We start from the raw sequence: 14,046 nt of genomic DNA, 5'->3' as shown, positions 1-14,046 counted from the left end.
TGTGCACTGGTGTAACTCGTGCCTACATTCACTACATTTTCCTTCTGTGAATTTTTATTTGTTTAAAATGTCCTTCGCCATACTACTTATGGATTCTGTAGGTTCCTTTACAAAGTGATGGCGTTCAAGGTTTTTCCAAGTTTAAGTTAATCAGTTAACATTTGCAAAGGAACAACAAAAAAAAAACAATTGTTTATTGTTGTTTATTATTTATCTCTGGCATTTATTTGTTTTTGTCATAGAACATTTACAATAAAATCTAAACATTTATTATAAATATTATAATTAAATAAATCATTAATAATAATAAATTTCCCATACATGTTGTGTATATGCATATTTTTTTGTTGTTTTTGTTTTTGTGTATAACATATAGTCACATCTAAACAACTCGATATATAATTTCAGAATTAAATATTTATATTCACTAGATTGCCGGTAAGCTGCAATATTATAATTAAATATATGTATGTATGTATTTGTATATATCATCATTGGTGTATAATTTTATTTTATTTCATAAATTTATTTGTCTATATTGAAACATTTATGCAAAAATTGTTTTAAGAACAACTATAGTTTAGTTTTTGTTAATATTAAAATACATATTTCTAAACATTTAATAATTATTTTAATTGTTAAATATTGTTGTGATTGTAATGCTTTTGTTGGGAATTATCATTTTTTTATAATTATTTGAATTCCTTGTTCGTTATTTGTCGTAGAATGTTGCTATTTTAATATGTATTTTTTTCTTTTTTTTTTTGTAACAAATTATAACAACAAAACTTAACGATAATCGGGGAACAAAAAAGTCCAAATTTTTTATGAAAAAGTACGCAGTAAATAATAAATCAGTCTTAAACGATTGTGGGAAAGGAAAATGTGTAAATAGATAAACAAATAAAACAGTTTTATAACTAAAAAAATAGATTTTTTAAAACTAATCCATTATCCATTTTCAAAATCGAAAAACGACGCATATAAATTCCTAAATAAAACCACAAAACAAATGTTAAAACCTGTTTTTTATTTTATTTATTTTTTTTTTTTTTTTGTAAAATAACAAATGTTTCACACTGGTATAAAGAAAGAAATATTGAAAAATTAAGAAAAAATATTAATGTTTTGAATCCCACTTGGTGGGACTTAAAATTTTTGTAATTAATCGTAGTTTAATACAAAACAAGTAAGAACGACGTTAAGTTCGTCCAGGCCGAACTTGTTATACCCTCCACAACGAGTTGTATTGAAGTAAAATGGAACAATTAGTTTCCTTTCGTCTATGCAGTTCGGAACGTTTTTAGTCTCAAAGAAGAGTAAATACCAAATTTCCGATATTTCGGTAAAACCTTCAAAACACCAAAAATCCCTTTTGGAATATTTTATAAACCCATGGAAGACTAAATAACAAATTTCAGTCTTTCGGTGGGATATTGACGTCACAACCTTCAGAATTAGGAAAATCGGGAGGTACCGTTCTATGGGAGCTATATCGAAACGTGGACCTATATCGACGAAAGGCTTATACCTTAAACAAAGACTAAATATCAAATTTCAGCCATTTCGATGGGTTGCTGTGGTCACAACCTTTAAAATACCGAAAATCGGGAGGTACCGTTCTATGAGGGCTAAATGAAGGCGTAGGACCCCTACCGACAAATTTCATGAGGTACGTTTAATACCCCAAATGAAGACCAAATACCAAATTACAGCCATTTTGGTGGAATATTGTGGCCACAAACTTCAAAATACCAGAAATAGAGAGGTACCGTTCTATGGGGACTATACTAAGCCGGGGACATGTACCGACAAGTTTCAGGGGGAAAGTTCTATACCCCCAACGAAGACTAAATACAAAATTTCAGCCATTTCGGTGGAATAAAGGCCACAAACTTCAAATTACCGGAAATAGGGAGGTACCGTTCTATGGGGGCTATACGAAGGCGTGGATCTGTACCGACAAATTTCATATGGCACGTTCAGTACCTCCAATGAACACGAAATACCAATTTTCAGCCATTTCGGTGGATTATTGTGGCCACAACTTTCAAAATAATGAAAATCGGGAGGTGCCGTTCTATGGGGGCTATATCGAAACTTGGACCTATACCGACGAATTTCAGTCAGAAAGGCTTTTGCCTTAAACAAAGACTATATACCAAATTTCAGTCATTTCGGTAGATTCCTGTGGCCACAACCTTCAAAATACCGAAAATCGGGAGGTACCGTTCTATGAGGGCTATATGAAGGCGTGGACCCCCACCGACAAATTTCATATGGTACGTTTAGTACCCCAAATGAAGACCAAATACCAAATTTCAGCCATTTCGGTGGAATATTTAAGCCACAAACTTCAAATTACCGGAAATAGGGAGGTACCGTCCTATGGGGGCTATACTAAGGCGTGGACCTATAACGACTAATTTCATATGGTGCGTTTAGTACCCCAAATGAAGACCAAATACCAAATTTCAGCCATTTCGGTGGATTATTGTGGCCACAACCTTCAAAATACCGGAAATAGGGAGGTACCGTTCTATGGGCACTATACTAAGGCGTGGACCTATACCGACAAATTTCATATGGTACGTTTAGTACCTCAAATGAAGACCAAATACCAATTTTCAGCCATTTCGGTGGATTATTGTGGCCACAACCTTCAAAATAACGAAAATGGGGAGGTGCCGTTCTATGGGGGCTATATGAAGAAAGCGTGGACCTATACCGACAAATTTCTGGGAGAAAATTTCATATCCTCAACGAAGACAAAGTACCAAATTTCAACCATTTCGGGTTGATAATGAGGCAAAAACCTGCAAAATACCGAAAGTAGGGTGGTACCGTTCTATGGGGGCTATACTAAGGCGTGGACCTGTAGCGACAAGTTTCTGGGGGAAAGTTTTATACCCCCCACGAAGACTAAATACCAAATTTCAGCCATTTCGGTGGATTATTGTGGCCACAAACATTAAAATACCGAAAATCGGGAGGTACCGTTCTATGGGGGGTATATGAAGGCGTGGACCTATACCGAAAAATTTCTGGGTGAAAGTTTCATACCCTCAACGAACACAAAGTACCATATTTCAGCCATTTCGGGTTGATAATGAGGCAAAAACCTTCAAAATACCGAAAGTAGGGTGGTACCGCTCTATGGGGGCTATACTAAGGCGTGGACCGGGACGGAGGAAAACCCAGGACCAATATATTTGTGCTTGGTTTGTCACATCCGCATCTTCACCCACATCCAGCCTTCGGTGTGATGCAATAGATGTCAGGAGTGGGTGCATCTAAGGGGTTGCTCTGGACTTGTCCACGTGAGGGACTACGACAGGGACTACGTTGCTGCATGCTGTGTGAATACAGTCCCCAGTGAGTCGTCATCGGATTACGAAACTCCCTCGTCGTCTGATTATGAGACTCCCCCGCAGTCCCCCCGACAACAACCGCACATGCAGCCTTTAACATCAGCCATTATTGTCCCAATCCCGGAAAATGCATCCTTTTTGCAATTTAATTGCAATGGACTCCGAGGTAAGATCGAGGAAATAGTAGATTTCATGAGTCGGAGGTCGCTGCGGTGCAAGAAACCAAGCTCAACAACAACTGTAGCTTACAACGTGCTAAGGCAGGATCGCACCAGAAGTGGAGGTGGGGGATTAGCTTTCCTATTGCACCAGTGTGTCCAATACAGACCTATCTCGCTTGACCCTGTCTCTAATGACCCGTACGTGGAATGTATGGGGGTAGCAGTCAGGTGTGGAACTGCCGAGATAGAGCTGCTGAACGTATACATCCCGCCGAGGAATAACTGTATCTCAGATTACGTGCCTAACATTAGCCCGCTTTTGGAAGGTCATAATCGTCTGGTCCTGGGGGACTTAAATGCGCATCATGAGATGTGGCTTTCGGCCCTCGGAAACGAGCAGAGAGGTACAGCGCTGACCGAGCAGATTGACAGCTCTACGTTTTGCACGGTCAATGAGGACGCCCCTACCAGAATTACAGGAGAGTGTCACAGCTCGCCGTACATAACCATCGTGTCACCTGGTCTGACAAATGACGTTACCTGGCAATCCGTCATTTCCCTTGGATCAGACCATCTCCCCATAATTGTCTCCATTAGCAGACCACCCGATTTCATTACCTATGAACGCCGCACATTCGTCAATCATAAGAAGGCTGATTGGCCGGGTTTCAGAGAGTTCACCAATCACCGCTTCAGAGAACTGCCCAATCCTTCTGATGTTCGGGTAGCGGAAAGGACGTTCCGAGACATCATCACTGCTGCAGCCGCTCGCCATATCCCTGCTGGTCGAATACCCGAAGTAAGACCAAACTTCCCAGCAGAGGCGATGGAATTAGCAAATGAGCATGATGAGCTTCGTCGAACCAACCCCAATGACCCCAGAGTCAGGAAGCTGACACTGGAAGTTAACAGGCAGGTCGGCGAACCAAAGCGGAACAAGTGGTTAAATCATCTGAAGAGTTGTAACATTGGAGCCGGTATAGGTAAATTTTGGGCAACGATTAAGTCACTCTCGAACCCTGGAAGAAGGGAAGATAGGACCTCAGTCACGTTTGGCGACGTTACGTTAACTGACCCGAAGAAGTGCCCAAGTTATTTCAATCGACAATTTGTCGAGCACCCCGAGAGTGACAGGGCGAAAATAAGAATATTATGTCGCATCAGATCTCTTCCTGTCGAGGAGGAACCACCACAGTTTACAATGGATGATGTTGCCAATGCCATCAGGAACGCTAAATCATCCAAAGCGTTGGGCCCTGATGGAATCTCCATGGTAATGCTGAAGCAGCTGGATGAGCCGGGATTGGAGTATCTCACTAAAGTTCTCAACTTGTCGCTATCCACCGTCATTGTTCCCGAAGTCTGGATAACGGGCAGGGTGGTTCCACTACGGAGGCCCGGCAAGGATGCCAGAAAAAGTGAAGCGTACAGGCCGATTTCGCTTTTGTCGCCCGTAGTAAAGACCTTTGAGGCCTTAGTTCCCCCCAGTATCAGAAATAGCTATCAAGTTGCCGATCATCAGCATGGATTCCGTAAGCAGCACAGCACGACAACTGCGCTGCGTGCCATCTCCACATATATTTGTCAAGGACTCAACCAGAGACGACCGTGTAATAGAACAGTGGTGGTGGCGCTTGATTTATAAAAAGCCTTTGATACAGTCAGGCAATCCACGCTGTTTGAGGACATTGAGCAGACAACCCTCCGGCCAATTTTGAAACGTTGGATAGTCAATTATATGTGTGGACGCCAGTCGTACGTTGAATTCAGGAACATGAAGTCCAAACCCCGTAGAGTGAAACAGGTAGTTCCCCAAGGTGGGGAGTTCATAAGTATGCGGATGACGATCCTGGCGTCAGGTACCTATCCTAATGACATCTGTGAGAGACTGAACAACTATTTAGCCGATCTTACCACCTTTTTCCATTCGAGGAATATGCCGATTTCCGCCACAAAATCAACAGCCACTCTGTTCACCACATGGACAGCGCAGTTTTAGAATTGAATGTCGTTGTCGACGTTAGCAGAATTCCGACCACAAACTGCCCCAACATTTTAGGGGTCACATTCGACACTACTTTCAAGTTGTGCGCACGCCACAACTATCTGCGACAAACTGAAAAGTAGGACCAAGCCGGCAGCACTTGGGGTGCAGATAAAGAAACCTTGTTGACCACATATAACGCGATAGGTCGGTATGTGGTAAGCTATGCAGCGCCAGTTTGGTCCCCGCGATTATGTGATACGAATTGGAAAAAGATTCAAACCTGCCAGAATGCCGCCCTGAGAGAACAGCAACAGTTTGCCTCCTCAAGTCTTCAGTGGACCATCTACATGAGGAGGTAAAGACTCGTCCAGTAAAGCAACACAATGAGATGCCTTCGTTGCAGTACTTGCTTGGGTGTTACCGTGTGAGCCATCCCAATCACCATCTTCTGGCTAGGCCCGACACATTCAGGCATATCAGGAAGGATATTCATGCTCTAGAGAGGGAGGTCCAACAATATAGGAGAGAACCCCTAGATTAACAGGCATATCAAGCAGGTTTAAATAGTATTCACACGGATGCAGTTGCTAAGGCCATAAGCAAATATAGTGTGAATAAAGTTCTCGAAATACATCCCCCATCTATCGCAGCTGAGGGGCGTCAGCTGCCACGACAAACTAGAGTTGTTTTGGCTCAACTACGCTCGGAATATTGGCCGGAAATCGACCGCTCCGTGCAAGATATCTGCCCGATATACGGCATGGGCCCGCACGACACAAAACACCTTTTCAACTGCCCAGCCAAACCTATTCATCTAACTCCAGTGGATTTGTGGTTACATCCCATCGAAGCAGCTACTTTCCTGGAACTGGAGATGAACAGAGGAACGAACATACAAACGTAATAATAAACACTGTTACAACAACAACAATAGAAACTTCTATACCAAATTACAAAGCTCTATCTTAAAATTGATTTTAAATAATAAATCACGAAAATTGCAACCAAGCCCACTGTGCAAATTTGTTTTCTATTTTTTTTAGATAGTTGATGATAAAACAAAAAATACAAAAAAAGATTTTTCTATTTGGACCAATATTAAAGAAGTTATGAGTATTTCTTTACTTATAGATTTTACAGAATTCGACTTTCTCAAGCGCGATATCTCTAGAACCGTTGTCATAAAAAAAAACAGAAAATATACTCTGACATTTTTTGCTGAAGAGCAGCATCAACTCTGCAAAAAATAAATTAAATTAAAAATCATTTTTTGCAAAATGTCCGATTTCACTCAGAATTTCCCTCATATATCATTCGTGTACGGTTCTCAATGGTCTGGTTCTGCCACTTCTTTCTTCAGATACCAAAAATTCTGCTCCCTGGAACATAAAGGGGGTTATTCTGTATGAAAACTCCCTGTGAGTTTTGTCTCTCTGCCGTTTCAACTGATAAAAAAACTCACGCTGAATTTTTATTCAGAATAGCCCCCTTTATGTGGGTGACGTAGGGGATGAGAGATACCAAGGAACGGTCAAAGTCCAGGATTTATCTTGGTCCCTCTACCATCTCAAGTGGACACTGACCTCCCCGTGGTGTCACCTGGGGAGCTGCCTTTAACACCCGTTAAAGGTAGTGAGCTAACATGTGCCGCGCCCATAAGAACGTTAAAAACTTGGGTTTGGGAGCCGGGTTAGTAACCCTCCCCTAGAAAAAGCAGCCTACTATGAAAAAACAAAAGAAAAGAAAAACAAAAAAACAAGGCCGACATTACTGCCATACAGGAAATACGATGGAATCGGAAAGGCGTTACAACAACACCTAAAGGTGACGCACTGTATTATAGCTACCATGACACAAAGCATGAGTTTGGTTGCGGATTTGTAGTAGGTCGGAGATTAAAACATCTGGTGTCCAGCTTCACCCCAGTGAATGAAAGACTTGCTGCAATTCGAATAAAAGCTAAATTCTTCAACATCAGCTTTATTTGCGCTCATGCTCCCACTGAAGACAAGGACGAACAGACCAAAGATATATTTTATGAGCGCTTAGAAGAAACATATGACCGTTGTCCTGCCCATGACATTAAAATTATTCTAGGCAATTTTAATGCCAAAAAAGGAGAATATCTTTGGCCCAACAGTCGGAAAATTCAGTCTCCACAATAAAACATCTGACAATGGCATGAGACTGATAGACTTCGCAGCGGCAAAAAACATGGTAGTTAGCAGCACCAGATTTAAACATCTCGACATCCATAAGGGCACCTGGCTGTCTCCAGATCAGAAAAACAGGAAATCAAATTGATCACGCTGTGAGAGATGGAAGACATTCATCGAGCGTGTTGGATGTGCGTTCGCTCCGAGGAGCAAATATAGACTCGGACCACTACCTTGTTGAAGCAAAGGTATGCTCCCCGTTAAACGTATCAAACAAAGTACGAACAGACACAACACGAAAGTTAGACATCGGTAAGCTGCAATCACAACAGACAGCCACAGCGTATTCCACTCAACTAGCCCAATTGCTTAATCAAAGCACTCCTCATCCCGATAGCATATCAGCGCAATGGCAAAGCATTGTCCACTCCATGCAAACAGCCGCAAAATCCATACTCGGATACCAGAGACCTCCACCAAGGAATCCATGGTATAATCAGAAGTGTCGTGCTGCCACCGAAGAGAATAATGCGGAATATAGGGCTACTTTACAATCCGTAGCAACGCGTAGCGCACGAGAAAGGTATCGGGAGAAAAAGAGAGAGGAGAAACGTCTTTTCCGCAGGAAAAAGAGAGATATGGAAAAGCTGGAGTGCGAAAAAAATCGAGATGTACAGGAGCCATAATGAAGTCCGAAAATTCTACCAAAGAATGAAGCATCTAACTGATGGCTTTGGTACAGGCACCTCCTCCTGTAAAGACCAGCAAGGCAATTTGGTAACTGATACAGATAGTGTGCTCAGGATATTGAAAGAGCATTTTTCAAACCTTTTGGTATCCAGCGAAGACGACCAAGATATCACAGATCCAATTCCAGAAGATGGTATTGAATGTATACCGCCCAGCCAAGATGAGGTAAAGACAGCAATAAATCGGCTGAAGAATAATAAGGCAGCAGGAGCCGAAGGCTTACCAGCCGAGCTGTTCAAAACCGGAGGCGACACGCTGATAAGGTGTATGCATCAGCTAGTTAGCACCATCTAGCAGGAAGAACGCGTACCCGACGATTGGAACCTGAGCATCCTGTGTCCCGTCCACAAGAAAGGAGATAAGACCGTATGCTCCAACTATGGGGGCATATGTCTTCTCCCTATTGCCTACAAGATAGTGTCTGGGATATTGTGCGAACGACTAAAGCCAATGGTCAACGAAATAATTGGACCATACCAATGTGGCTTTAGACCTGGCAAGTCCACCATTGACCAGATATTTACCCTGCGGCAAATCCTGGAGAAGACCCAAGAGATGCAGATCGACACCTACCACCTTTTTGTCGATTATAAAGCAGCCTTCGACAGCCCGCTGCGTTCAAAGGTATTCCAAGCCATGTCTGAATTTGGTATCCCCGCAAAGCTCATCCGGCCTTGTAAAATGACTTTAACTGACACGAGGTCCTCAGTTAAAATAGGAAAGAACCTCTCCCAAGAATTTGGTACCAAAAGAGGTTTCAGACAAGCAGACAGCCTTTCGTGTGATCTCTTCAACATCCTGCTGGAAAAGGTTATACGAGAGGCAAACGTCAAAAGAAGTGGCACAATCTACACCAATAGCCACATGTTACTTGCTTATGCTGATGATGTAGACATCATGGGACTATCAGTAAAAGAAGTAACTGATACCTTTATGAAGGTCGAAGGAGAATCTGCTAAAGTGGGTCTGGCGGTAAACGGCGGGAAGACTAAGTTGATGGTGTCGACGCGCAAAGCGTCCATAGAGCTCGGACCAACTGTGAAAGTTGGTACCTACAATTTTGAGGTAGTTAAAGACTTCGTCTACCTCGGCACTGCCATAAACACACCAAACAACATCAGTTGTGAAATAAGAAGAAGAATTGTATTGGCCAACAGCATGGGTACTTGCGCAAGCAGATAAGGCAGTGCTTGGTGTGTTTGAGAGGAAAATTCTTCGAAAGATCTACGGGCCGATTTGCGTTGACGGTGAATATCGACGTCGCATGAACCACGAGCTATATAAGCTATACAAAGACATGAATATAGTTAAACGTATCGAGATGCAACGATTGCGTTGGCTAGGCCATATCATGAGAATGAGCGATGATGAACCCGCTAAAAAGGCGTATGAATACATGCCACATGGCGGTGCACGCAGAATCGGCAGGCCTAAGCTTCGATGGAGCAAACAAGTGGATGAAGAAATGGAAAGGCGCGGTATTCCAAAAAGTCAAGCGAAAAACAGAGAGGAATGGAGATCTTTTCTTAGTTCGGTCTATGGAACAAATGTTCTGTAATGGGCCAACTAAGTAAGTAAGTTGCAAGATGGAGGAAGGTACCGGGGCTGGCGTCTACTGTGAAAGGCTATCTCTTGAGTACACCTACAGGCTAGACAGCAACTGTAGTGTCTTCCAGGCTGGAAACTTCGCGATTTGGAAGGCAGCGGAATTGATAAAAAGTTTGGATGCAGAAATCTTTGAACCGGTGACTATTTTTGTGGATAGTCAAGCGGCTCTTAAAGCCATCAAATCCTGCAACATCAAATCCGATGTCGTAATTAAGTGTAGATCAGTCTTGGGAACGCTAACTACCGGCTTCCGGCTATGCTGGGTACCAGGACACCGCGACTATCTGGATAGTGAAAGAGCAGATGAATTAGCTAGACGAGTATCACAGTCTACAGATCTAGCTATCGCTGACTCTATCAAATCAACCATTTGTCATTTCTTCCAAAAAATTGAAACGTTCTCTGACGAAAGAGCCAGTGAATTGTGACATAATGAACCTAGGTGCATTGTGGCAAGATCCATATGGCCGTCTCTGTCAGTCAAAAGAACGAACTCTCTGTTGAACCTGAGTAAGGCTGAAGTTAGAGTGATGACGGGAGTTATCACTGGACACTGCTATACCAGGGCCTTTACCATCAAATGGAATGAGGATGTTACTGACTATTGCAGACTCTGTGAGTATGAGGAGGAGTTAGAGACGATCGAGCACGTCCTGTGTCGTTGTCCAGTTCTGGCTCGTAGACGGCATAGGTTAGTAGGTGTAACTTTCTATTTAACTGTGGAACCTGATGTGATCTACAACATCATCAAAAATCTGAAGTGGCTGGGACAGCGCAACCTGAACGCGTAAATTATGTTTCAAATATTCTGCCTACCATTAAAAAAAAATTAAAACTTTTTTCCTTCACCAAAACTATTCCTCCTCTCTTAAAATTTCTTGTAATTTATTCGTTCTTTACTTTTTTAACAAAATTCCTCTTTTTATTTCTTCCCCCTATCCTCTCTTTTCCATCTCCTCTTTTCTTTGCAGCGTTTTCCTCTTTTTTCTACTGGATGATCACAATTGACCGGAAGGTCTTCTAGTGACGCAGTCACAAGTTAGTGGCTGCACATCCCCTAACCTAACCTATGGTTTTCAATTGTCTGGTTCTGCTACTTCTGTGTCCAGATAGAAAAATTCTGCACCCTGGAACATAAAGGGGGTTATTCTGAATAAAAACTCACCGTAAGTTTCTCACTTTCTCCTTTAAGTTGAAACTGCAAAGAGACATACCTCACAGGGAGTTGTCATTCAAAGAATCGGGAGACAGGTGTGTGGGTTTAGCTGGGACCAATTGGAACGATGCGCACTTGTGTCTAGTTCTATGCTATTTTTACCTCAAAATAAGCCAATAAAAAATGTTTGTCTTTTTCGGAAATGACAATAGAGGGTGTAACCCCTTAACAAATGTTAAAAATGTGATGTTGTGTTGCCTGAGACTCGAACTCATACTTTCAGTATTTAACCATTGTACCACGGTGGCATCAATCAAATATTCTTGAACCATAAAACCAAATAAATTGTATTGCCTCGTAGCCTTGTCCTGGTAATAAAATTTACTCATATAAAAAATTAAAAAAAATAAAACCAAACAAAAATATATTTTTTTTCACATTTGTTTCTTTAATAATAATTATTTGTTTTTAAATCATTTTGTTTTTTGTTGTTTTTTTTTCATTAACATAATTATAAAATTGTATTTTATAATAATAGTAATAGAACATAAACAAAAATTAATAACATAATAGTAATAATAGTATAACAAAAATGTGTATGTATGTGTGTAATTTTTGTTTTTTTCATTATATTTATATGTAAATATATACAATGTTTTCTTTATAATAATATTAAATATAATTTAAATATTTATTATTTAAAGTAATATATGGTTTTCTTTAACAAATATATAAGCATTTATTTTTTATTACATATTTTATTTTTATTATAATTTATGAATGATTTAATTCTTTTTTATTGGGTTTCGTGTTTGTAATTTTCTTTATTAAAAAAAAAAATAATAATTATAATTTAATGAAATCAGTCCATAGGGTGTATATTTATTTTTTTTTAATTTTACTTTTTTGATTACACAAAAAAAAACAAACAAAATAGAGTTTTTTATTAAAATAAAAAAAAGTATTTTTTTTATAATACAAAAAGAGAAAACAAAATATGTTTGTGTGAATATTCACATATATAAATCTGTATAGTAGTTTTTTGTTTTAATAATAAGAGCTTTAACAAAAATATTTATTAAATACACAAATTACATAGCTTGGTATATATGTAGGCAACAAAAAACAATAGACAATTTATTTTTTTAATAACAAAATTTTGATTAGAAAATACATATAAAATTTTGTATATTTTTTTCTTTATTTTCTTTATCCAATTAGATTTTGTACATCAAAAGAAAATAAATAAAAGAAAAAAATAGCAACAGTGAGAGCTTAGTAAAGTATTTTTACTATGGAGAGATACTAAAAAAGAGAGAAAGAGAGAGAGAGAGGGCATAAATTTCGACGAAAGGATGAAGGCGATAAAGTTTCTGAAACCGTTCCTTTTTATTTTTTAACGATTTCTGAATCACTAACATTTCCCTTGGTTCCTGATGAATGGCCGGAAACAACGAACGATAACATGGCCAAGTCCCGGTCCACACTAGAGTGATTTCATTGAAAAAAATTGCATGAAATTATACATCTCTAGATCGACCTCCATGGTAGAGTAAAACCATAAAATTGCTGTAGTGGGGAATTCGATTTAAGAACACCTAATTTCATGAAATTTTTTAATGAAATTCACGCTAGTGTGGACCGGGACCAAGCAAGCAAAATTGGAGCAAAACTGAAATTCAAAACCATTCTCTACATCGTTTCAAAGTTTCTATATCTTTGGAGATATACAAGTCAAATTTATATATACCAACTTTTTGTGCGAAAGCTGGTATTATTTACCTTGATTTTCCAATTTTGTGTCCAGCCTCAAAGTATGCAACACTTAAGAGTAATTATTAGTGTTTGTTTTGTTATTGTTGAAGTTTCAATCTCGTATGATAATCCTCCAGACTTAAACAATAATTTTTAAAATTTTAATGCCAACACCATTTTTCCAAGGATTGAAGGGACCAGGATCTTCTCGAAATCATAGCAACACAACTGTTTAAAACTACATAATAAACGTTATGGAAAAGAAAGGCCTCAAAAATTTCATATTGAAGATATCCAATTATTATGATATAAGGAAGAAAAAGTATGTTCCCTGAAGCCATATTATTACTATTCAGTCCTTCTATTCCTATGGATAATGTTTCTGTGTAGTCTATATAAAGTGTTAACTCAGTTGATTTCATTAAAGCGAAAAAAATCCACAATAGTTTACAGTTCTTTATAATTATGAACCACAGTGAACCACATTTTTTGAACATTGCAAAGCTAGTTGACTCTGTGTTATTGTCACAAAAACATATCAAGATGACACACTCTATTACACCTGCCATAAAACTAGACAAAAGCCTGACTGTGGATTTGTAGTTAGTATAGGGCAACAAATATCTTCTGCGGCATCAGCCCGGTTGATGATAAACAAGAAAATTTTCTATAACAGATATTTGTTCAACATCAGTCCTATCTGTATCCATGTTCCGACCGAAGACCAGCACTATCAAAGCGAACGTTTTGGAACCCATATGACTTTTTTCCTGAACTTGACATTATAACCCACAAAACATTTGATGGAAGTGGTTCCATGGAATGCAATGATTCCACCGGATGTTTTCTATTGATTCAATGGAAGGCGTGAACGATTTGATCTTCCCTTCAGCATTTCAACCAATAGATCCGAATAGATACGAATTTCGTTTTTTTATTTACATAGTCTCATTTTACATTGGGCGAGTTTACTTGCGGCAATTGTCATTTTGTAGGAGAGAGAGGTGAGGCATATACCCTTTGCCTCTCAGCACCCTCTCTCACCTACAAACTGACAATTGCCGCAAGTAAACTCGCCTAATGTAAATTGGGACTTAATATT

Source organism: Musca autumnalis, unplaced genomic scaffold, assembly GCF_047663935.1.
Source record: "Musca autumnalis isolate F117 unplaced genomic scaffold, ASM4766393v1 scaffold_2, whole genome shotgun sequence".
NCBI lineage: Eukaryota > Metazoa > Arthropoda > Insecta > Diptera > Muscidae > Musca > Musca autumnalis.
This window is presented reverse-complemented; position numbering follows the sequence as displayed.